This window comes from Pteropus vampyrus, unplaced genomic scaffold (genome assembly GCF_000151845.1).
Source record: "Pteropus vampyrus isolate Shadow unplaced genomic scaffold, Pvam_2.0 Scaffold143, whole genome shotgun sequence".
NCBI lineage: Eukaryota > Metazoa > Chordata > Mammalia > Chiroptera > Pteropodidae > Pteropus > Pteropus vampyrus.
The window spans coordinates 2102152-2129200 of NW_011888924.1; the positions used below are offsets into that span (position 1 = coordinate 2102152).

Consider the following 27049-nt stretch of genomic DNA (forward strand, 5'->3'; position numbering starts at 1 on the left):
TTGAGAGTGATGGCTCGTTAGTGCCGGCTTCACCAATGAGCAAAGGTTCAACTTGTTGTATTCAACTCCAAACTCTCTCTTTACCTGTAGCTTAGACACTGCTTGTTGGACAGGAGGGAGGCAGTGCCTTTTTTTCTTTTTCTTTTTTTTTCCTAAATGAAAGGTCCTGGGTGGGTAAATGTTTGTTTCTGAATGTTTGAATGAAATTTTAAGGCTGCGTGGGCAGCTGGGAAGCAAGTGGCTTCACAACGAGGCTGCATCCTCGCTGGACTTGGGTTGAAGTTGAGGGGCCTCTTAGCTGGGCGGCTCTCTTAGCCAGCGAGTCCATCTGTTGTTTTCCTAAAAGAGGTCTTTTTTAGTTTGTTTCTCAAATCCAATGCTAGACGAGTGATCTTTTCTAAATCTGTAGTTTCGTTTTGGGCAGTGCCCAAAAGAGACACAAAAGTGCCTGTTCGACCTCTTTTTGGGAAACTGAGAGTCTTGGTTTATTTCCCACCCCTCCTCTGCTGTTTTTAACAACAAACCCCCTTTGATGAAGGGCCATCCTGAGCTGGACAGAGCTGTTTTTCCTGCTTTCATTTCTCCTGTTCTCCAAGCTCGCCTCTACCATGTCCTGTACCCTTTCCAGCCTTCCTCCCCACAGGAACAAAGCCGCAACAAACCAAACTTGGAAGAGACAAGGGAGGCTTGTCCCCATTTGTGAAATCCCTTGAAAGGATGTCACTGAAAGAGGATTCAAAAGCAAGTGGAGGGTTTCTGTGTCCCTTTTTCTGGAAGCGTCGGGAGGTCTCTGTGGGTCCGATCTGGAGAGACCTGAGTGCTAATTTATGCGCAGAAGCCATTCATGAGTTGCCACCAGCAAGAAGACCTTGCCAGTAGTACGCTTGTCATGACTCTGAATTCAGAGGTTTTATGAAAAGACCCCAAACTGCCCGAACTGGGTTTGTGGCTTTCCCCAATCTGTTGTTTTTCCTTCGTATTTCTCCCTCCTCCCCGCTTCTCCTCCCCAGTGTTTCTCCTCTGTTGCCCACAGCAACCCCAGCAGTTGGTCCGGGGAGGAGGGAACAGACCGGGTTACCTCCGTGTCAATGAACGATTCACCGGATTAGCCACACAAAGGAATAGGCTTCTCTGGAAATCTGATTCAAGCCCTCTTCAGCGACTCCTCACCTCACCTTTCCTGAGAGACTTGTTTCTTCTGGTACTTGGGAATCCAGGTACCTGGACACCCCTGCTTCACCTTTGGAGGCATCTGTTTACCAACAGTGCTTTGTAAACTCTAACACATTTTCTTTATGCTCACACTTCCCCCTCTAAAAACACATGTTCCACAGTCTCTTCTACAGCGGAGGGTGTTACTAAATCTAATATCACTCTAAGTGAGCCGAGAGGCAGACTGGGGAGGAATTAGCCGACAGCCGCTCATGTGGAATAGACTGCAAGGTTTTTCTCTCTTGCTCATTACCACAAGAAAGCGCTTTGTCAAAAGGAAGTGCCAAAGTCGTCATGGAAATAAATGATCAGACTGTGGCAGCCAGATTAATTGAACCACCCTTAATTTGGGGGGAACTCTCTCATTAATATATCTGAATCTCAGTTTACAAATGAGCACCTGATGACTTGATCCACTGGGGCTTATTCTTGCGATTCTTTTGAATCTCAGTTAGTAAACTTCTCCTTAAAGGCCACAACACTCCTCTGAACCGAAGGCAAGCCCGGTGGAGTGCCAAAAGAGACCAGATGAAAGATGACGATTCTTCTGAAGGAGAAGGACAAAAAATAAATCCGGACACATGAATAGTGTTTGTCATTTATATCTTGTCTTCTGATTTCTAAGTGTACCGGTTCCTTTAAATTCCAAGGACTGATTGTGTGTGTTCTTTGAGATATTTGTCAGTGACAGGGGAAGTATGCTTTGAGTAAAGGCATTTTCTTCTGCAGCATTCACATCTATTTCAATGGTTTGCCTCAGTACTTTAATTAATACTGTTTATGCTCAGTGATGAATAATTCAGAGTCATACAAGCAACAGATGTCAGAGGATTCAAAATGACTTTTCCTGAATTATTTATTATTTCCAAAAAAGTAACAGGTTTGTTGAACAAGTAATTGGCAACACAAATGTAGATCAAGGTTTGTCAGCGGGAAGCAAGGTCTACTACTGCTTCTCTTTTTTGTGCAGATTACTAACCAGGGCTGCATTATGGAAGGGAGTTTGGCTGATAGCGCTGCATAGGGAGTCATTTATTCATCTTGCGTGCTGACTGGGGAGCTGGAACCTTGTTTGACTTTTCAGGTTGTCTATGGATGACAAAACCTGAATGGGAATTCATCCAAAAACATAATTAATGAAAGTAACCTTGCAAATACCTACCGGACAGTATGACTTAATGCAGGTACCCAGGAAAAGGGAACATCTTTGTTTGTGAAGATAATGTTAAGAATAGAGATCTAGGGGAAAAAATAATTGGACAGGTAAAGGTTTATGTATAAGAATGTTCTCTGCAATATTGTTTATAATAGAATTTTCTTAAAGGAAAAAATCCAAACATCTCATAGTGAAAACTTGGTTAAATAAATTCTGACAAATCTAGCAATAGGATATTATAGTATAGCCATTAAAATGATATATGTGTATTTTTTATTTAGAAAAATATCAGTATATTAAATAGAAGGTGATATTAAGTGAGAGAAGCTATGAACCAGTATGGTTTTATTTCTGTAGAAAATATGTGTATGTGGTTTTTTTGTAGGCATAGAGAAAAGTCTGGAAGGAACTACCCCAAAATATTAATAGTTATTTAGGCATAGTAGGATCCAGGTGACTTTTTTTTCTGCTTCTCATATTTTCTCATCTTTTCAGCTGTAAATATGCATGTATTCGTTATAGTAAAAGGCCAAGCTGCTAAGAGATCCACAACATTGAGACTTAAAGAAATGAATTTCTCTCTCGTTTAACAGTATGAGGTGAGTAGGTGTTCCATACACGCAGGTGGCCTTGTTCCATTCAGATTGTCATTGACCCAGGCTCCTTCCATCCTGTAGCTCCTCTATTCCCCAGGGCCTTGTCACCTGCTACATGGTCAAGGCTGAGTGCCATCACAAGGAGGAAGAAGGGCCTTGGAAGAGGCCGTGGTCCCAAAGTGGCATAATTACTTCTGCTCACAGCCTTATCAGGGACACAGTCACACGGCTACATCCAAATGCAAGGCAGGCAGGAAACAAAATCCTGATAGGCATCTGTGTGACCAGCTACAACACTAGGCTGCAGAGGAAGGAGAAAATGAATTTTTCCAGATAGCTTTCAGTCTCTGCTAAATGTATTACCTGTATAATAAAAAAAATAATATAAAACATTTTTAAAGGGATAGAGTTTGGGGTTAGAGGTCTTTGGAGGACATTTTCTTTAGGAACTAAGCAGGCAGAGAAGGTTTAGAATTTGGATACAGCCTTTAAGAGATTTACAGTCTCATAGAGTAACTGGACCAATAACAATTCAGTCATATATGCACAGGGCCAAAAGAGTGGCCAGATAAACGCAGAGGAGAAAATTGGCTAGGATCATGGAATATGGCTTAGGTGAATTGAAAAGCTTGTAATTCTGCTTCATTGAGTTACCAGGATTACTTGGATCTTTGGAAAAAGTAAAACTTTGTGTTTCGTGTCATTTTAGGGTAGCATGACCTCCCTTTATGCCATAGAGGAACTGAATCATATTGTCCTGCTGACCTAACAATAATTTAAGGCTCTAATTAACTTCAGTTAGCTGCTGTTTGTTGTAATTCTTTGTTAAATTTGTAGTGGTCTTTAACATAAAGTATCTTGGAAGGGCTATAATTTAAAGGACATTCTTGATTTAATAATGGATAAGTTATTTTTAAGTACACCTTAAAAAATATGGTTTTAAAGTTTTAAAATATGATTATCTTGAGTCTGGTATTTCTAGACCACCTCAGAAGGTAAACCAGAAGTATACTATAGATAAAGGTTTTTTTCCTCAACCTTGGAAAGAATTTTATGATACATTATCTCCTTTACGGTAGGGTCCAGTTTTGCATATCTTCTGCTTAGCATCAAATTTTTCAAGTCTGTAGAGTTTAAGCTAGTAAAACCAAAAAAAATAAATAAATAAGTTCTGTTTTTATACATAAAACCTTCAAAAGTCATATAGTGGAGTTTGGTCTCTTCTTCAATCCACTCCAAACATGGTCCCTTAAAATCCTCTGGAGCCCAAACGCCTGTGACTTGCTGTCTCCCTGATAGTCCCTGAGATGCAACCAAATGTTTGAAGGGGGACAGCAAGAACCAATTGGTACTTTGGTGGTTTTTTTTCTGGGAAATTCAAGTTGCAGAAGCCCTATAAGGCAAACATTATTGCAGACGAGGCCCAGATTTGAAAATTGCTGTTTTGCAAATAGTGCTTATTTTAGAAATAACCATTTCCACAGCTGGGAAGAACTTAAAATATTCGGTGATCCCACTGCCTTCTTTTGCAGATGAGGAACTGAGATGTGGGCAGATCAAGTCACTTGCTGAGGTCACGTGGTTCATTTGTGGCAAAATTCAGAACCAAGGGTCTGACCTTCAGTCTTCTGGTCACCCGGCCCCGCCCTACACCTTGCCTCTGGTGATGTTATTCCTCTGGGGGTCTCCAGCTTGCTCTCCATCATGGAAGGGGAACCTTCCATGAGGAGAGGGCAGAACTCTTCCAGCTCCTGACCCATGGGAGTGATGGGTCGGCACTGGGATGAAGTGGGAGTGAGGGAGTCATCCTTAGAGCCCAACATCTGCAGAGATGACGAGGTTCATTTCTTGATTCACATTAATAATAATAAGCTCATTTGGGGCAGAAATTGGACGTGCGGCCAATTTTGTAAGGAAGTTTCACAGCCAAAACATCTCTAGATAAAGAATTTCAAAGTTTCTTTTTTTAAAACCATTAGTCAGAGCACTGAGAGTTGAAATCTCACAATGACAACAAAAATATTTCCTTCTTAGTAAAGAGTGATCGCAGAGCTGAAAAACAGTACTGTCATTTAAAATAATTTTCTTACCCTTTTTTGATCAACATTAAGACAAGTTGTCTCGTTGGGGTTGTGATTCTGGTTTAATCAATACAAATATTTTGGAAAATGTTTTATGACCTATAGGTTTTTTTTATTTCAAAGTCTATAAATCCATCTATCCATCTATTTGTCACCTACCCAACCCACACACCTGGGCAGAATGTTAGAGTGGGAAGTTTTCAGTCAAGGCCTAGCAGCTTACGTTGGTAGGTAGCCTGGGAGCACTCAGTACTTCAAACTGTGGTTTTTCTTTTTGAAAAGCATATAGATCTTAATTTTCAAAACACAGCTTTGTTTATAACTGAAGAGCAGGAAGTTTTATAATGTAGCCAAGACTGTTGGTTGTCATGGAAGAGCCATTCTCCCTTCATGCCTGTTAACCCGTGTCTTTATCCTGTTTTCTTGCCTGCGACATGGGTGCCTACGTGATAGACACATGCGTTAGTTCTTCCTCTCTAGCTTCGCCTAATTAGATCTCTGTTAAGCTGGAGATAATTGATAGTCAACATTTTCTAGATTAAAAACATAAGCCTTTGTTGAAATATTTGTTATTCTAAATTGGGACCATCCTGACTTTGTATGAAAGAATTCATTTTTAGTTCAGTTACAACATAAGCCGGTATAATTCTCTAGGGGCTGCTGTCGTTAATTTACATCTGACCTTGTTCTGAGAAAAATATTTCAGGCAGGGGAACCCTAATTTAGAACTGGCTGGTTCTTGCTTTGCCACTTAGTCTGGACCTGTGAAAATTAGTCTACCTCCCTGAGAAATCAGACTAAAGATTGTAATAAAAACTTCAAATGCAACCCCAAGTACTAGGATTGCTGTTAACTCTTGGTCATTGTGTGGATGAAAGTGAAAGACATCTACTATTCCCATCTTACGAACAGGGAAACAGAGACACAGAGAAACCCAGTAACTTACCTAAGGTGTAGGGAGATGGTTGCCACCGGGTTCTTAACCTAAGCACTTGGCTAGACCGTCTTTGTGTATGTATGTATGTGTCAGTTTCCTGCTTGTCATGCTCCTGGAAGCATCTGTCGTGGGCGCAGTGGGAAATGTGGAGCCAGCTGGAAAGCGTCAGGATTTTCATTTGGCTCTGTGGGTTTTACAGTGGATATTTGCTGGACCATGTGCCTGGGAGCCATCGGTGGCTGACAGGTGTTTCTGAGGGAGAAGAACTGACTTGCCAAGTCAGTCAGGAACGTCAGGAGTTGAGAGACATTGGAACGACAGAAAAAACATTATTAAAGATGACTCTTAAGATGTCAAGAGGGAAAAAAAATGACTTCTTAGGTCAGAAAAGCGAAAGCTATCACACTGCACGAGCCACATGCTGAGGAATGGCTTCTCAAGGACGGCTTAAATGCATTAGATTAGTCTGCAGTGTGGATTAAGGGACTGTGGGATTTAATAACTTGTGTATTAAAGAATGGCCCTGCAAATGTTACTCTGTCATAGAAATGTAACCACTCTAATCAAATTTAGAAGCAATATGAAAATTATTCTTTTGGTGACGCTTCCTAGATGTATTAAATAAAATATCAAAAGTCGTAATGATTAAACTAAACCTTTAGCATGTGAGAGTTATTAAGCACTAAATTCTGTTGCTACAGGTTTTTATTTCATTTTTTTGTCTGAAATATACTAAGAAATTTGTCCCTTTACATAATTTATGGTCATTCTGTTGTTTCAACGTGCCAAAAAATATTCTTAGAGTCTTGGCAGTGTTTTTGGAATATAGCATATTAACTTAGCGGTAGACTATATATACAGTGAACATAATATGTGTTAATGGTGGTATTTCATGAGTGGACTTCTCTCTAATGGACAAAGAAAGGAATAGGCTATTAAGTGGCATACAGTGTTTAGCGTGCCTTTAAGGAGTAATGTTGGGACATACACCTTTTCTTCCTCCTCTTGTAGCAATATATCATTCTGCTAACCTTATGTCTGCACCTAAAGACCGAATGAGAAGATGACAGAGTGGGGGTACCGATGTACAGCTGGGATGCTGCTGTCCACATGCTCCAGGGACCACGTCCCAGTTCTGGAGAGCCTTGTAGAAAGCACAAAGCATGAGAGTGGCATTTATGAGCAAGGGGGTCTTCTCCTTCTCATCTAAGGACAGGTAGATAGGGCAAACGTGAGGGTCGGGGGAGGCGGGGAGGTTCTGATTTGAATCCAGACACGTAATGAAGTATATAATTGATTGACAAATATTTATGTGTTTGGGGCGGGTTGGGTTGGAGTGGGGGTATTAGGAGTGCCCAGGAAACCTCATCCCCTCTTGTCCTTCAGGATGTCTCCTGGAATCCCAAAAATGGCATGTTCTCTGTTAAAGAAGATTTTGGAATTTATTTCTAAATATCTGTATATTTTCTCAAAACCCCATAAACTATGAGCACTGGTTAGAACTCATCACAAACAAGTCACACCATTTAAATTAGATTTCCTTTGCCCGCCATGGCCAAGAACCTCTCCCCTTTTCTGTCATTGCTCAGATTTAGAGGAATTTCTTTTATTTTGCAAAACTTTATGTCAAAGAAGGAAGCGAGTGTATTTCTGTGTCTGTCTGAACTCATTAAAAGGATATCCAAGTACTTAATCCAACTCATGTTGAATGATTGGCTTCTGGCTGAACTGTTAATTCGCAAATTCTAAGAAAGAGAAAGTTTACATCTTTCCAGCTGCCAAACTTTGGGCTTCATGGTGAGTCACTGGGACAGACTTTCTAGGCCAGTGTGAGGTCTGCTCTAGGGCTGCTGGTATGAGCCAGGGGAGCGTGATAGGTTTATTTAGATGCTGGGCCAGAGCTCAGACACATGGGTTTGGGGACCGGCCTCCAGGGCCTAAGCGACTTCCCCTAGAAAACATCTTCAAATGTCATTCCCTGTATAGGATCATCATGGACTGCTGGTTGAGGAAGAGGGTTAGGACCGCCGATCAGAGAGGAGCTGTCATGTTTTTCTTCTCTGTCGTAGGGGTGCCAATAAAGGAGAAAACTTACTCACTTGAAAGCTTTGGATTACTGAGCAGTTCAAAAGAGCCATTGCTGGCGGAATTTTCTCCTTGCTGAAATTTTTCTTTGTCCCTAGAATATACTAAGTGAAAAGGAAGGAAAAGATGAAAGATAAGACCCTCTTTCAAAATATGTTTGTGTGGTCCCATCACAGAGAAAACCTGAGATTTCTCAGCTAATAAGTGGCATCACTGTGCTTGGCAAAAAAAAAGGCTCCATGATAAAGTTATTTGAGAATTTCATCAGTTGGCTTGTCTCAGGCATGGAGCACATCGAAATTCACCTCATGGTGTTTGAAAGCTGGCAGCCTGGTTACGTAACAGGAAATGCAAGGCCTGCCGGCCAGTCCTCACAGTACCTTGGGGGAATTTCAAGGCTCTATAACTTTCTTGAGTCAGCCAGCCCTGCCAAATAGATGCCAGTGGCCTGGGGTATGTTGGTCACAGACCTCAGTCTTCACAGTTTTACAGATTACATGCTCTACCTTTGGGATTGTCCTCAGTAACCTCCACCAACACCAGAGAAAAGTAAGTGAGGGGCACGCATTGGGTTCTCCCCTACTTTAAAAAAATTTTTTGAAATTATGGTAAAATACACATAACAAAATTTACCATCCTAACCATCTTTAACAGTTCAGTGGCATTAAAAACATTCACATTGCTGTGCTACCGTCACCACCATCCATCCACAGAATTCTCTTCCTCTTGTAACACTGAAACTCTGTACCCATCAAACAGTAGCTCCCCATTCCCCCAGCACCCACCAACCTCCATCCTGCTTCCTGTCTCTATGAATGTGACTCCTCTAGGGACCTCAGGTAAGTGGGATCGTACAGTATTTGTCCTTCCGTGACTGGCTTATTTCACTTAACATAATGTCCTCAGAGGTCATCCACGTTGTAGCATGTGTCAGAATGCCCTTCCTTTTTCAGGCTAAAACATATTCCACTCTATGTATATATCGCACTTTGTTTATCCGTTTGTCTGTTGAAGGATGGCTTTATTGCTTCTCCCTTTTGCCTGTGGTGAATAATGCAGCTATGACCATGGGTATGCAAATATTTCCGAGTCCTTGTTTTCCATATTTTGGGTCATATACTAAAAAGTGGAATTGCTGAATCATATGGTAATGGGTTCCTTTTTTTAAAAAAAGCAAAGTGTCATAATTATCTGTGACTACCCTAAGAGGAGAGGACTTGATTGTCCGCCTTGTCCTCGTCCACTCCCTTGTAGCCCACAGGCCTCTGTGGTCACAGGCTCGGTGAGGAAAGATGTCCTTGTCCCAGGCTGAGATCACCAATGTAGACCTTCTTGGTTTGGCCCTACATCCAATTAGCCCCCTGACACCCAGAGAGGGTGACAGTAAATTGAAGGTCACATCATAGAAATGACTCCTCCTTCCTCCTTTGCTTGTTCTTTTTCTTTCCTTTTTCTTCTTTCGAAAACTACAGCCCAAATGCCGGTAAATCAATGGCACTCCAGGTTGACTGTTGCACTGGAGTCGCCTGGTTGCTTACCGACATCCAGACCCTACCTCCAGAGATTCTGAGTTAATTGATTTGAGGTCATGAGAATTCTGGGAAGCCCCCAGGTGAGTCTAATGTGCATCCAGGCAAATGTCTGAATGAGTATTTTCTCTATCCTTTTCTTTCTGTCTTGTTTTGGTTATTTCTTTGGAACACATCTGCAGATTTGTAAATCTCAGCCCCAAGTTTAAAGACTTTCAATAGACTTTTTTTTTTTTTTTAATTAATGAGGCTGCATGATGTAATCGTGAAACCAAGCATGGGGGGACCTGCGTCATACTCTTGTGTATATCATTATCTAACCAGGATGAGGAATTACTTAAGTTGTCAGGATCGCAGAGTTTTGTTTTTTGTTTTGTTTTGTTTTTTAAATCTTGGCTTAAGAATCAGAATATGGATTGGAAAACCATTTAGAAGAATGAAATTAATGATTTTAAAAAAAATGTCTCCTCTAGCTCTAACATGCTCTGAATGAACAGGTGCAGTTGATGGGGAGCAAGAGGGGCTTATAGTTCCGTGAATGCGAACTACGCCATGTCCTCGCAATAACGAGCAGGGAGATAAAGAACCTCCACACAAGCACCACTGGGGCTTCTGGTGCCCCAGAAGCAGCCTCAGGGCACTCTTGATCAGTAAATGAGAGGATACAAAATAAAGATCTCGAAGGATCTGTATAGTTAATAAAAAGAAGCAGGAATGCCACACCAGGCAGACCGTGCGAGCGTGTCGAGGACATTGTAAGTGATGGAGAGCACATAGCAGGATTCTGGTCTGATGGAGCAGAACATCAGAGGCCCCTTTCTTCATGAAAATTGTCACCTCCTTGCTACCATCCACAAGCTTTTTAAAGCCAGTGTTGCTTCTGGGGAATTCTTTCAAAGCGTTCACTTCTTTCCCTCTTTCTCCGATCCTTTTCGAGGAATGTGAACCAATCAGGTTTTCGTGTTTGCTTTTCCCTTCTTTAGGTTAATACAGCCAGTGCTGTCGAATGATGTTGCCAGGAGCTATTAGTGTAGAAAACCAGAGAAAGTGACCCTGCCCTGGACACCTTCAGGCATGGAATTTTACCTCCATGGTGACTTCTTAGGCCCATGGGAAAGTGAGAGGAGGTGGCCTCCTGGGGGGGGTGGGTGGCCGGCTCAGCCTCTGGAACTGGGAGCCGGAGCCAGCCCCATAACGTGTGGCCGTCAGAATGACGCAGAGAAGCGTGTGAATGCAGCCGGCTGCTGCAGCTGGTGCACTTGACTCTGGGCAGTGCGTTCCCAGGAACCCGCAGGATGCTGAGGACCACGAGTGATGTAACCCAGATCTGCTAGATGTGGGAGCCAGTGTGAGTCATGCTGAACGATTTATTAAGAAACGTTTTCTGGGTCATCTGGGCAAGGAGCACTGGCTGCTTCCCCTGCCATCTGGGGTTGGAGGCACCCAAGTCCACACACCAGGATTCCCCAAGTTCAGTAACACCTATCTAAAATTATGGTTCTCTGAGCTGATATGGTACAGAGCCCAGACTCTCTGATGGTCCCTGGCTTGGAATTTGTTAAAGGATTTCACCACTTTGGGCATTTGAGGGTGGAGGGGAATTATTTAATAAAAACATGTGAGTTGCTGCGAGGTTTCTGTACATTCTACTAAGATCAGATGTGGAATGGGATGTTGTGAGAAGCCAAAAACTTTACTGCCATTGCAGCCAATGAAATGCCTTTTTTTTTTTGTTGGATGTGTGCAAGATGCCTCATGGTGAATAACAGGTATATATCTAGAAGCTGTAAGCTGACTTTTAAAAAAAAACTCCTTGTGGATATCTAGCATACAACCAGAGAAGTGCCTACATGCATTGCTGGGTAAAATTTCACACCCAGGTAACTATAGTGGATTGAATGGTGGTCCCCCAAATGAGAGTGGTCTCTGGAGATCCGTGAATATGATCTTCTTGGAAGAAGGATCTTTGGAGAAATAATTAGATTAAGCATCTTGAGAGGAGAGCATCCTGGGTGGGCCCTAAATCTAATGACAGGCATCCTTATAAGAGACAGAAGAGGACAGACTCAGAGAGAAGGCCATGTGAAGACGAAGGCAGCGAATGAAGCGATATGGCCACAGAGAACAGCTGGAGCCACCAGAAGCTGGAAGGGCAAGAAGCAGATTGTCCCCTAGATTCTTCAGAGGGAGCCTGGCCCCTGCCAACAACTTGATTTCTGACTTCTGGCTCCCAGAACGCTGAGAGAATAAGCAACCAAGTTTATAGTAATTCGGTATGGAAACCAAAACAATAACCAACACTCAGATCAAGAAATAAAACGTTACCAAAACCCCAGAAGCTTCCCTCGTGTCTCATTCCTGTCTTCACACCACTCCAGGATAACCACTCTCCTGACTCCTGACACCATGGATGGGTTTCATGCCCTTGGAACTTCATTGCAGTCGTCCCTCCTTAATCTTGGTTTGACTTTCCACGGTTCCAGTTACCTTCGTCAACCGCAGTCCAAAAATATTAAACAGAAAACTTCAGGAATAAGCAGCCCATAGGTTTTACATGGCACGCCCTTCTGAGCATGGTGGAACCTCACACTGTTTCGCTCTGTCCCTACCCGGACTTGAATCATCTCTTTGCCCGGCGTGTCCACACTGTGTATCCTCCCTGCCCGTTAGTCAATTAGTAGCCGTCTTGGTTATCAGATCAGATGTATCGCAGGGCTTGCGTTCAAGTAATTTTACAGTAAATAAGATATTTTGAGAGAGAGAGAGAGACAACATTCACATAATTTTTATTACAGTATGTTATTCTATTTTATTTGTTCATCTCTTACTCTGCCTGATTTACAAATTGAACTCTATCATAGGTATGTATATATAGGAAAAAGCGTAGTATATATAGGTGCCATTTCAGGCACCCACTGGGGGTCTTGGAACCTATGCTCCCGCCGATAAGGGGGACTACTAGAAGTGGAATCCTGTCGTATATGGTTTCCATGTCAAGTTCCTTCTACTCGGCTGTGAGTTGTGTCCACATCATTGTACTTCATCGTTCTTATGGCTGTATAGTGTGAATATGCCACAATTTGTTTATTCTCCTTTTTGGGGGCCTTTGAGTAGCTTCCTTTTGGGGGCTATTACAAGTAACACTGTTCTGGACTCTGTTGTGCGTCTTTCGGTGAACATATATGTGCATTTTTTGGGTTATATTCTCAGGAGTTGAACCGTTGGGTCATAGGCTATCAGTATGGTCCGCTTTAGTAGATAGTGACAGATAATTTTACAATTCGTTTTTAAAGCATCCAATCGTATTTGGAGTCCTTTGTTAAATGGAGACTCCAATGGTGATATCAGTAACCATTCTTTAATGTAGATATTTCCTAAGGTCCAAGCGTTGGACATAAGATTTTCCAGGATCAAGGCCCCACTTCCTTAAGTAGGAAGTCTGCGTTCACAATGAGTAACACTCCATGTCTCAGAAGAGCCAGCTCACGGATTGGGCAAGTGTTAGAGCCCATCGGTTTCTGGGAATCAGAGAGGCTAGAGTACTGACTGTGAATTTTAAATATTCTTAACCCATCACTGGAAAGATGAATAGCACAGCTGCTGTATCCTCCATTTCAAGTCTCTGAAATAAATTTGCAGCCTTTTAAGAACTCCGGTTTTAACTCTCCAGCTTTCAAGTTCTATGCTCTATAACTTAGGAAGCAACCAAATGATATGCAGTATTTCTAATCCTGATTTGATACGTCTGTGGAAATAGCGCTGGTGCAGAGGAATCGACAAGATTAAAATTCAGAGTCCCCAGCTGTCTGAAGAGGAGGTGCTGCTTTGAATTTGCCAGATGCCCTTAGATCCTTATGGAAATAGGGGAGGGTAGGTTTGACCTTGAAGTATTTGAGTGGGGTTTGGAAAGGGGAAGGTGTGGTGGCAGCAACCTAGCCATCATTATAAAGGATAAGTCTTTGTTTTTCTAATACAAAAGCAATGTATCTTCTTGTAGAATGAGTAAAATACAGATCCCCTAAAAAATAATTACAAACCTGACACCCAGAGTTAAGCACTGCTGAATATATTTGCATATATACTGCATATATAAACCTTTCTTCCTGTGCAAACATTTATTTCTGCCGTACTGCTCCAGAGTTCTCTCTTTCCCTCTTCGTGTGGTGACTAGCAAAGTCCAAGAAGATGTCTTCTCTGTCAGCCTATGTCCCCAGTGACTAGGAGGGTCAGAGCACTCCTGTCAGAGCAAGAAGTAAACTTTGTCTGTTTTGAGTCATGGAGATCTTGGGATTCTTTGCTACCACAGAATAACCAGCCAGTCCTGAATGCTCCAGCTCCGGGCATGGCATACACAGCAACAAACGGGGAGAGAACAGTTAGCTGATTCCATTACACTGTCACTGTGACATTAATAGAGAGGTTTTTTGAATTTTGTTTTTTTAATTGAAGACATATAGTCAGCATTTAGAAGGTACTGCAGAGACAAATGTCTTTGGATCTGGGACAGTTTATCTGTATTTGGCCATCTTTCATTTGATTATTTTCCATTTCTTAATGCTTATGATTTTGGAAATTCTGAAATACAAATGAATTTTTGGCGTTGCTGGGAATTGAATTCTGAGAAGAAAGTGTTGCAGGAACTATAGAGAGCACTTTTGGAATAGTGCCAAGCATAACACTTGTCCTTAGAGGAAAAAATGCCAGAGAGCACACTTAAATTGGGGAAAAAAAGAATGAAACTTCAAAATAACCATTTCTTTAACAAACAGTTTCTTTCGTGAGGGAGATATTTCCCCTTCCCCTTATTTTTCTTCTCCATTTCCTCTTCCTACTTAACTACAGATTCTTACATACAGTAGTTCCTCCATGTAAATTATATGAAAAATATTTTAGTCTTCTAATTGCATAACCAAATACACAACCTTTTAACTAATTCCGAAAAGCATCTAAGTTCCATTCATGGCTCCCTTTGAGTTGAGTCATATTGCTTGAGTTGAGTTATTGCTTGTCTTTGTAAAAAACGACTTAGCTTGGGCTCGTTCATAACAAGTATTACTCCAAACTTGAGTCCCAGTCTCCCCGTGTTCACTGTAGAATAGTCGAGTCAACAGACAGCCCAGCATTTGAATTCTGCTCTGAGACGCGTGGAAAGCACACATTATCCCTCTCGTCGAGTCCTGAGAGCGTTAGGTGCAATTCGTCTTAGAAAGAATGGGTTCACTCCTGCCAGGCTTCCGGAACGCTTTTAACCCAGACTCATCCATGGTGACTGAAAGTGTTTATGTTACCACAAAAGGTTAGCAGAAGTATTTCTGTTTAGAATAGAGAAGGTTGAGGGTGATAATCTCAAAAATGGATGTTTTTTTTTTTTTATTTAAAAGTAATGCATACGTAATCCATACATGATCCATATATATTTAGAGTAAGAGGTCCTCTTTCCACCTTCTCAATTCTGCCTTTCTCTGCAGGTCTCACCATAGTCAAACATGTGCTGTTTTATCTTTTCAAACCTTATTTTGTGCATTTACAAACATGAGAGTAAGACTTATGTAGGTGCTTTTTTAGAAAACATAAATGTCCATACAAGGCACATTATTATACACTCTCTTCTTAAAAATTTAATTTACAATGGAAATCTTCTCTGCGCAGGTCCGTTCTTTATAACAGCAGCTCATTAAATAGATGAACAACAATGTAACTGTCCCCTTAATGGCGGACAGTCATTTTTGCACTGTTACAGATAAGATAAATCTCCGTCTCCATAAACTTTTGGTTCGTTTGTGTGTTTCCGTTTTTGTGAATTATGTGTATTTTCCCGGGATGCATTCCTAAGGTCAAAGTGCTGGCCCAAAACACGCACATCTTCATTTCTGATATACCTCGCCACCTTGCCTTTCCGATAGCCGTACCACTTTATAGTCCTGGCAGCAGTGACTGGGTACCAGGTTCTCCACACTGCTTCCACTGCTGCCGTTTCATAAATCAAAGTTTTCGCCAACATATTAAATAAACACCTCATGGTTGATTTAATTTGCATTTCCCTGATTCTTAATGAGATCCAGCATCTCATGTTTATTATCCACGTGTATACCCTCTTTAGAAACGTGCCCCTTCATATCTTTTGCTCATTGTTTTTTATTGGGTTGTTTATCCTTTTAATTGATTTTAGGAACTCTTTATATATTAGGACTATTAATCTTCAATATTATGTTTCAAATATTTTCTCCCAGCCTTTTGTTATAGCTTATGTGAGCGTATGTTTACATTTTGTTTATGTCTTTTTATTATAGAGGAATTTAAAATTGTTTCACAGTCAATCTGTTAGTCTTCTCTTTTGTGGTTCCCAGATTTCTTGTCTTGCTTTGAAATGCCTTCTACATTCCAAGGCTATAAAAATATTCTCCTCTGTTTCCTCACATAGTGAATTTAGAATCTAACCCTATATAAAATATAATTCCTCTCTAAGTTTCTCCCCTTATTCCAGTTCTTTATTTTTAACGTTCTTCAATAAAATTTTATCCCTCTCTTTATATAGGCCTTGTAGATTTTTTGTTTTTGTAAATGCAGTCGTAGGCATTTTATGGTTTCAGTTACTACTGTGAATGGATCTTTTCCAGAAAAGTCTGATTAATTGCCTACATTCACTCAGCGAACAAGTAAGGACTATATATTTTTTGCTAGTGTCTTGCTTTTGCAGCAACTTAAACAGGATGGCAGCTCCTGGGCAACCCCACCCTTTGCGTGTTTCGGTTGAGGGCAAGGGGTGGATGCTCAGGCTGGTAGTGGTGGTGGTGGTGGGTGGGGGCAGCAGCCCAGCAGAGCCTTGGCTTTGCGTGTCTGAGGACGTGGGTCTTGTCCATGGCTCCTCTTGACTCTGTTTAATAGCAAATACTTGCCGCAGGAGACAAGGTTGCTTAGTAAAGATAGCTTTGTGACCTTAATAAGGAATGTCTGGTGGATTTATCTTCAAATTTGAATGTTCTGGTTTTTCAGTTACTTCTATTTCCTTCTCTTCGGTCATACTTACTGGGTACATATAGAGAGTTGTCAGATAAAATATAGGATGCCCAGTTAAATTTGAGTTGCACGTAAACAACGAATCTTTATTATTATTGTTGTTATAAATATGTCTCAAAATATTGCATGAGGCATATTTATACTAAAAAGTTATTGTTCTTTATTGTACATTCCATTTTAGCTGGGCGTCCTATGTTTTCATTCGTTGAATCTGGCAACTTTAGTTTACCTATTACCAGAGACGAGATCTCTCCCCTCAAGGAATTTACCTCCTGGTGATGGAGAAAGACCATTGTGAAACTATGTCTGTTTTCCTTACTACTGCCAAGAGGATCTTTCTAATAAGATCACAAGCTCTCCTGATAAAGGCGAGCTTTCTCACTCATGGTCTGACCTCTCGCTGGCCTCTAGGCTCATTTCCCCACCACGAACAGCCATGCCCTCCTCTTGCCCCATCTCTGTCTGTCTCTCTCTCTTTTTGAGGTAAAAAACACATAACGTAAATTTACGCTCTTAACAGTTTTTAAGTATACAGTACAATATTGTTAACTTTATGTACATCGTTGTACAACAGAGCCCTTGAATTTTTTTTATCTTGCATGACTGAAACTCGGTACTCATAGGGTAGCATCCGTTTCCCTGGCAACCCTGGTGACAACCACTCTGCTTTCTGTTTCTATGAGTTTGAGTACTTTAGAAATCTTATATAAGTGGAATTATGCAGTGTTTTTCTATTTTACGATTGGTTTATTTCGCCCAGCATAATAGTCCTAGGTTCATTCACATTATAGCATATGATAGCTTTTCCATTCCAATTTTATGTGTATACCGCATTTTCTTTATCCATTCATTGATGAACAGATGCTTTCTCATCTTGGCTATTATGAGTAATGCTGCAAGGGTGTCATATAACTCTTTGAGATTATATTTTTAATTCTTTTGAATATATACCCAGAAATGTGATTGCTGGATCATATGGTAGTTCTGTTTTTAACTTTTTGAGGAACTTCCATACTGTTTTCCATAGTGCCTGAGCCGTTTTACATTCCCACTAATAGTACGTACACAAGGGTTTCAATTTCTCCACATCCTTGCCAACATTTGTTATTGTCTGTCTGTCTTTTTCTTCCTTCCTTCCTTCCTTCCTTCCTTCCTTCCTTCCTTCCTTCCTTCCTTTCTTTCTCATTTCTTTTCTTTTCTTTTCTTTTCTTTTCTTTTCTTTTCTTTTTCTTTTTCTTTTCTTTTTCTTTGTAGCCATCCTAATGGGTATGAGGTAATACCTCATTTTGGTTTTGATTTGCAGTTCCCCGATGAAATGCAAATGTGATGTTAAACATCTTTTGATATGCTTGTTGCCCATTTGTATATCTTCTTTGGAGAAATGTCTATTCAAGTTCTTTATCCTTTTTTAAAATCAAATTATCTGGGTTTTTTTTGTTATTGAGTTGTAGGAGTTACTTCTATATTGTGGATAGTAACCCCTTCTCCTGATATATGGTTTGCACATATTTTTGCCCATTCCATAGGCTGCATTTTCACTCTAATGATTATATCCTTTCCTACACAGATTTTAAGTTTGACATGGTCCAATTTGTCTATTTTTGGTTTCGTTGCTGGTGTCTTGGTGTCCTATCCAAGAAATCATCGCCCAACCCAATGACCAAAGCTTTCCCTCTGTGATTTCTCCTAGGAGTTTTATAGTTTCAGATCTGAGTATTTAAGTCTTTAATCCATTTTGAGTCAATCTTTGTACATGATCTAAGGAAAGGACCCATCTTCATTCTTTTAAGTGGATAATCCAGTTTTCCCAAAACCATTTGTTGAAGAGACTGTCCCTTCCCCATCGTGTAGTCTTGGCACCATTCTCAAAGATTATTTTACCATATAACGAAGGTTTAGTTCTGGTTTATGTTCGTCCTTCCGTCAGTGCTATACTGTTTTGATTACTGTAGCTCTCTACTGAGTTTTGAAATTATGAAGCTTGAGGCCTCCAGCTGTGTTCTTCTTTCTCCATTCCCACCCCTTCTTCCACCCTCTATTCTAAGGCAAAGTGAGAAAAATAGTTTCTTTAACTTTAAAGGATTGTCTTTATACTAAAATTTATATTATTTCCTCCTTTTTTGATGTAAAGATGGTAATACCAGGTTATTAATGTTATTTTTAAATAACATGAAATGAAAATCATGTACTAACTTGGTAAAGTTGCCAATCCTGTGTTGTTTCTAAATTCGGGGTGGGGTGGGGTTCTAATAAATAATCCTTTGTTGTTTGAGGTAAGAAAAACATATCAAATAATAAGGAACTTGGGACGAACAGCTGCTCTGCCGCTTTCCTGCTTCCTGCAGCCCAGAGGCAAGTCCGTCTGTTTTACCTCTTCCCCTTGGTGAGCCTTTGTCATCTTAAATGAATTCTTATATGCTGTTTCTCAACTACTAGATTTAGACTTAGTAATTCCCCCCCGCCCCACTAGTATGTAAATGAGTTAAGGAGGATTTAATTTCTCCTCAGCTCCGCAGCCCCTCCTAATGGCTAAATAATTTTCAACAATTATTTCTAGTTCTTCTCTTGGTTACCTTTGTTGTTCTTGGTAATACATTTCTGCCTCTATGTCTTGTTTGATCAATTTTAGGCAATATTCTTCTTCTCTTATAAGCAAAATATTAGGGCCTAGCCCTTCCTTCCATTTTTCTCTCTAATTTACTTTTACTCTATTACATTGCCAAGATTCTGGATAAATAAATATAGTATATCCATACAATGGAATCTTATTTGGCCATAAAAAGGAATGAAATATGGATACATGCTACAAAATGAATGAACTTTGAAAATATGCTGAGTGAAAGAAGCCAAACACAAAAGGCCATGTATTGTGTAATTCTATTTACGTGAGCTGTCCAGAATAGGCAAACCCATAGAGACCGAAAACGGATTAGTGGTTGCCAGAGGCTGGGGGAATGGGAATTAACTGCTCATAGGGACAAGGATTCTTTTTAGACTGATGAAAGTGTTCTGAAATGAATGGGCATGGTTGTGCAACCGTGTGTATATACTAAAAACTACTCTCTTAAACTTTAAAAGGGTGAGTTTTATGGTCTGTGAGTTCTATCTGAATTTAAAAAAAACTCTTAACAGTTATATTCCATTCTCTAATCCTAATATCTTGAGGTTGTTTCGAAACGTTGAACACCAGTAAACAACATATATGTAATTATCGCTATGTAAACATTGCACACTGCAGGCCTCGGTGCTAGGGTCATGTTATCTTTTCTATAAGATCAGTATCACAACCCGTAGACCACCTGAAAGACAATATTTCGTGTATCAAGATTCAAATGAATTCTTTTTTCTTACAATCGACTTCAACCCTTTTATTTTCCTTGGCTTCCTACTTACCTTTCTTTTTCATACAGACAGAAAATAACTTGCTTTCATCGTCTACTGCGATGAACGTGCTCTCGGTGACGTGACTTCGCCGTCTCAGAGCCGTCATCACGATCCAGCCCACCACTATCCTCACCTTTACACCGCCTCGGCACAGCGTTTTATTGAGTTTGTTTTTATCTCTTCTGTCGTCGTTTTATTCCTTCGTTTTTCAGTCTCTTGAATGGGTATGCCCTCTTAGAACTTCCACAGAAGAAAAAGCATGGGAGAGATCAACTTTCCGAATCTTAACATGCTTGGAAATTCTTCCATTTTGCTCTTCTGCGTTGCTTGCGCCTCAGTTTCCTCGTTTGTACAATGGGAGGGTGATTATACTCGCACTTACCTTTTAGAGTTATTACAGAGGACTAAATGAGTTAGTGTACAAAAAGCTGTTAGACCATCTTTGGTACGTAACGAATTTGTTCAGTAGGCATTAGCTGTTAATGTTGTAATAGAAGCACATTAGATGCACCATAGCATTCGGCACTCTGAAAATATAATATGGACTGACGGTAAAGTAATAAGAGGAAAGTGAGTGTGATTACGTCAACAGCCCTCCTTACATAGCTGCACTATGGGCTTATGAATTATTTCTTAGTGCTCTTCTGTGCTTTTGTAAAGTCATAATCAGTGTTTTAGGATTTACTCGGCTTTTTTTTGTTTTTTTTTTTTTTAGGTCAGTAGGCTGTTTTCAGCTCTCTGGATTTTTAGTAAAGCACAGCCATTTCCAGGAAATGTATTTAAATTGTAATGCAAATTTGGTTTAGATGCGTGAAAGCAGATTCGTGCGGTAACAATGCAAGCTCCTTATGGAGGACGGAAAATTTAGAATGTTGAAGATTTGAGGAATAGTTTGGCCCAAGTACAAAAGCAGAAAAAAAGCATAAAACCACCAGCCTGATCCATCTACAGTGGCTGCTTGGAACACTGTGTTGAAGGGAATTGCAGGCAACATTTAGGCTTTTGACAGAAAGTGATGTCTGCCATGGGATAGTAGTAGCATTTGTCTTTCCTAGCCTCTCTTTAACCCTTTCTCATGAAGGAAAGGATGAGGTGTTATTAGGAGTGAGTTTAGTGGGGTGTGAATGCGGCAAAGGGAAGGAGGTCGAGAGCCGTGAATGCAAAGGAGGAGGCGAGTAGGCCAATATGTCTAAGGCACACCTGGAAGAGGCACCCAGTCGGTCAGTCAGGGCATCTGTCATAGGCCATGCTGAAGACTAGGGCTTTATTCCAAGAACGGTTGAAGGGATTTGTCCTGGGAAATTAAAAAAAAAAAAAGCGGGATGCAGTGAGTAAAAAGGAACAGAGAGGGACGAGAATGGGTTTGGGTACTCCTCTTCAGAAGCTGTCACAGGGTCCACAGGAAAGTGGTCGTGTCTCAGACCAGGGCGACGGCCGTGGGATGGAGGGGGGTCAGCGGAGGTGAGAGTTATTGAGAAATAAATCTACAGGACGAGTTGATGAGGGGGTCGGGGAGGCATCAAGGATGACAACTCCTGGATTTCCCACTCCACAACTGGGTGAAAGTTGGTAGGAATTGGGAGAAATCACATCACTTATTGAACTGCTTCATCTCATGAATGAGTGTAGTAACCGGAACTTAGCGAAGGTTCACAGAGCTGGCAATAGAATCCTAGTGGCTGGTTCTGTCTCAGAGGGAAAAGGGGGGCCAGTCACCATCTCACACTCTGGGTAACTTCTTCACAGCCCGGGTATTCTCTCTAACCTTCCAGGAGTCTGGAATAGGACTAATTGACCATTCTATTGAACGTGAGTTGTTTTCATTTTCTTTTGTATCAGCCTTGAAGTGTAGAGCAAATGAAAACAGCATTGTATAAACAAAACACAAAGCAGCTACTAAGATCTTCCTGTATTTTCTCAGGTAGGTACAAAACAGGTCTTATCTAAAGCAGCTGAAAAGGCGCAGAGGCAATAATTGCTTTGCTATTCCAGGAATAGGCAGCCTCATGTGCAAAACTATTGAACAGCAAGCTTTCAACCTTCTGCGGAAAAGCTGTAAGGAAATGGCTAAAATCTTTCTAGAACCCATTTCTCTGTGAGGCAAAGGAGAGACCTGGAAGACAACGTTAACAAAGCAGTGCTTGGTCAGTCTAGCGTCAAGGTTTGTCAATTTTGTTGATCTTTTCAAAGCACAGAATTTGGGTTTCATTGGTTTTCTCTGTTGTTTTTCTACTCTCTGTTTCACTAATTTCTACTCTAATCTATATTATTTCCTTTTTTCAGCTTGCTTTCATTTTAGTTCGCCCTTCTTCCAATATATTCAAGTGGAAGGTTAGGTAACTGATTTGAGATCTTTCTTTTTTAATAAATTCACTTACAGCTATATATTTCTCTTTAGGCACTGATTTAGCAGCATCCCATATGTTTTGGTATATTGTATCTTTATTTTTATTCATCTAAAAGTATTTACTAATATCCCTTGTGATTTCTCCTGTGACCCATTGGTTATTTAAGAGTTAAGAATCCACATATTTGTGAATTTCTCAAAATTCTAATTTCCTTCTTTTGTCGTCAGAGAATGTGCCTTGTGTGAATTCAACCGTTTTAAAGTTATTGAAGTTTGTTTTATGGTCTAGCATATGGTCTATCCCAGAGACATTCATTGTGCTGCGTGCAGTGTCTACAGACAGGTTAGGTCTGGTTGGTTTAAAGTATTGTTCATGTCTTTTGTTTCCTTGTTGACCTTCTGCCTAGCTGTTCTATATGTTATTGAAGGGCTATTGAACTCTCCAACTATTTAATCATCTATTTCTTCCATCAGTTCTGTCAGTTTTTGCTTTATATATTTCAGGGCTCTGTTAGGTACATACGTGTTTATAATTGTATCTTCCCAATGGATTTACTCTTTTATCATTATTAAATGTTGCTCTTCATCTCATGACATTTTTTATTTTAAAGTCTACGTTATCTGATATTAGTATAGCCAGTCCAGCTTTCTTATAGCTACTGATTATATAGTATTTTTTTCCATCTGTACTTTCAATCCATTTGTAACTTTAAATCTAAACTCTCTTGTAGACAGCGTATAGTTGGATCTTGTTTCTTATCAAGTCTGATTGTCTCTGCTTTTTAACTGGATTGCTTAATCAACTCCCATTCAATATTGTTGATCTAGTTGGGTTTACATCTGATATTTTACTTTTTGCTTTCTATATCTCATGTCATTTTTGTTCCTCTATTTTCCCTTCACTGCTTTCTTTTTCATTAAGTGAGTATTTTTTAATGTAGCATTTACATTATTTTAATGATTTTTAAAACTTTTTTAAAAAGTTATTTTCTTGGGAGGCGCTCTTAAGCTTACCATATACATCATAACTTATCAGAATCTACTTCAGATCTATACTAACTTAATTCCAGTGAGATGTAGAAACATTAGTCCTGTGTAGGTCTGTTCCCCTGTTCTCTCTTTTTATACTGTTGTTGTTATGCATGTTACATCTGCATATTATACACACTGTTATAATTATCACTTTATAATTTTAGGATCTGTTGAAGAAGCTGAGAGAAGAAGAGGGAGTATATATTTATAGAGTTTGTTTTATTAACCTTCTAATTTATTGTTTCTGGCTGTCTTCATTTGTGTCTGTGGATGCGAGTTACCATCTGGTACCATTTCCTTACTCTAATACGGCTTTGCTCCCACTCACCTCATTTGTGCTAGTATTGTCAGATGTATTACATTTCTATATGTTTTAGCCCCAACAATACAATTAATGTATATATTGTGTTATACCGTTGCTTTTTAAGTCAATTAAGACAAGAAGAAAAATATGCGTTATACTATTTTTTCAATTGCATAATTACCTTTACTGACGCTCTGTTTTTTTTCATGTGAATTTCATCTGGGATTGCTTGTGATATTTGAAGTGCCATTTATATTATTTCCTACCTATTTGTTAAAAAAAAACAAAACAGAACAGAACAATATATGGCAACGATGCAAAAGGAAATTCCCCCCAGCCCTTCCGTTTTTTCCCTGTCACTTCTGTAGCGTCGAGTGTCATATGAGACAACCTTAAAACATAGTAGCAGTCACCATGCTGTCACCACCTGTCTGAGTGCTTGATTTTTCCTAAAAAGAGAGACAACGGTGGTTAAAAGTTGTCAGCCAGAGCACACCTTACGTGACTCCCAAGCACAAGACCAGAGGATGGAACTGTGCAGAAACGTAGTAAAAATGGGCTTATGGTAACCCTCGGCAGGCTATACGGCTTAAAAGTCAAAAGCGTAGAAGAGAATTTTAATTCTCTTGATCATTTCAGCAAGATGGTGGTGTTTTGATTTGTTCCTACTCTCCTATGACTATAAATTACGTTTTGTTCTGCTTTTGTTTAATCTTGTTCTGATAATAAAAGCGCTACATGCTCATTGAGACTATTTAGGCAATTTAGAAGAAAATAGAAATTTCTTAACCCAGAGATAACTCCTTTTAATATTTTGGAGAATCTGTTCTCTCTCTTAATGTGTATATATTAACATGTCCATATGTTACTGGCATTTCCCCAAGACAGAAATCAGGAGGAAACCCCAGAAAAATTTCCAGATTTTATTAAGCTTACGCTTGAGCACTTTGGAGGCAGCACAGAGGAGAGGGAGGTCCTCTGAACTGACTCAGGGGCTGGCTGCTTTTATCAACTGGGGACAAAGTGGCCTTTTTGAAAAGGCGGGCACGGGCTTTTCGGAGTAATGGGATGGTGATATTCTGTGGTCAGCTTATCTGGCATTCCTCCTGGCCATCTGGCATTCCTTTGACCCCAAGTTCCTATGCAATCTCACATATAATATTTAAATGACATTCGAATTTGGATTTAGGTTGTTTTAAGCCTAAGAGTAATATAATAGTCATGTTTCCATCCGTTTATCTTGCTTCTGATTACAGCTTTGCCTTCCTTTAGCACCTAAGATTTACTATGTAGTGTTTCTGTTGTTATTTTCTGTTGTTTGTTTGTAACTGTAGTTTTGATTTCCACTATGACCAAAAGTTTATCAAAAAGTTCTTTTAAATTTCTGAGTGTTGGGGTTTTGATTTAGACTTCTGGGGTATTAGGGGGTTGAGGTAACGGGTAACACTGAGTCCTGTATTGTTTCTTCTTGGAATTTATTCAGGGTTTCTTTTTTCCCCCTTTTTTAAACAAACTCTGGCCAGTCTTATTAAGAAAAAATTTGCATGGTTTACTTTCACCAGTCTGTTTGTTCTGGCATGCTTCTGACGACAGCGGAATCACCTGGATCAGTGATGGCTGGTATGCATGCTCCGTGGTATTTTCCACACACTGTTTCCAGTTCAGTTTTATTGCCATCGTAGTGATGGACACAGTCTTGGCCAATATGGCGTAGTACTCATTTCAGATTTCCTCAAGCCTGGGCAGTTGTTGGCCAGCATGGCCAGTTTGTCTTTGCCTTCTCGGATCATTTTCAGAGTCTGCTTGTACCCCAGCACGTACTTGCTACTTTTCATTACAAGTTGGAGCCTAGAGCTGATCAACTCCAGTGACTCTTTTGTCTGCTTTGTGGCCACCATCTCCTGCCTTACGTGTGGGACGGCACCCATCACAAGAGCAGCCGCCAAGATGGCCAGCGAGAGAGAAAGATACTCAGGTTTTCATTGTGGTTTAATATATGATTGATTTTTATGTGTTTCATGAGCACATAAGAAATATAGTGCCTATTATCATGAATTAAAATCACTTCTTGTCTACTAAATCATTGATCCTCCTTTTATTGTGACCATTTGTGTTTCATTTTGTTCTAGTTCTCTCTCTTGTAAGCGAAATGTCACCGGGTTTTATTTTTCAACCCAATGTGAAGGTTATTTCCTTTTAATGTGGAACTATAACATTTATTATTACAACTAATAATATCTTATTTCATTTTTATTTTTATATTTTACTTTTCCTTAACATTTGCTGTTTCAGTATGCACTGTATCTTCTCTAGTGATTTGAAAATTCACATCCTGTTTTTAATTCTTTGTAGATACCTTTAGGTTTTACAAGAGCATTCTCAAGCTTTGCCTTTTCTGATTATCGAGGTCCAGGTAATCAATACTTGGAGTAGTACTTTCGTCTCCCCTCCCCTCCCTCTTGTATGTTCTTTCATGCCACCTCCACCTACAATAATATATGGAATTCAGAATCTTGTTAATGCTTTTTTTTTTTGCATTATGTATTGTATTTAGATCCTTTTATTTTCAGTCAATATTATATTTACAGTGATTATTTAGACATAACTATTTTGTTGGTATCAATGTCCACTAGATTTACCCTATCTTGAGCTCTTAACCTTGATACTTCTCAGACATCTGGAAGAGATCTTCAGGTGATTTTCTGAGAATACCTGTAGGGGATGTGTTTGAGCCCTCGTAGGTCTTGCCCTGTCACACAAATAGCAGCTTGGCCACATGTGAAATTTTGGAGTAACTCCTCAAAATGTATTTGCCAGTGTTGCTTTGTATTCTGCCCAGCAACACTAGCTTCTGCCTCTTTGCCTAAATGGCACTGGAGCTGGCCCTCATGGCTTTTTCGGGGTATGCTTTGTCTAAGTGTCGACGCTCAGTCGTTATCCCATCCTTGAAGCCCCTTTCCTGCCCTTACAGCACTAGCCCAGTCCCAATCCTGTTCTGTTCCTTTCTCTCCCTCTTCCCTCGAATCATCATGCTTGGGAGATAATCTCTGCGTGCTCCGTAAATGTTAATTAGTGATACTGAAAGTTCATTTTATTATGGGCAAGTACATAAGTCATATTTAACTGACTTTTACCAACTGAAAACATTTCAGTATTTGTTAATGTGAAGTGAACGTGCTGAAGAAAAGGAGAAGCAAGAAAAAGTGAAGATCTTACACAGATTTTCAGATTAGATGATACTAAAGATCTGTAGATGTTGATCTTCCAATAGATTTAAGACATTGTTTATTTTTTTCCTAATTATTGCCCTAATCATGGATTTAGTTTTTGGAAGAAAGTGTAGCCCTCATAGACTGGGGAAAGCAGTAG

The 27049-nt window shown here is 40.0% G+C and overlaps 1 protein-coding gene and 1 pseudogene across 3 annotated transcripts in view; one reads left to right on the forward strand and one right to left on the reverse strand.

Moving 5' to 3' along the window:
• Positions 1-27049, forward strand: part of PITPNC1 (phosphatidylinositol transfer protein, cytoplasmic 1) — a 230374-nt gene that overhangs the window by 69780 nt on the left and 133545 nt on the right. The window lies entirely within an intron of this gene.
• Positions 25236-25627, reverse strand: LOC105297743 (annotated as a pseudogene).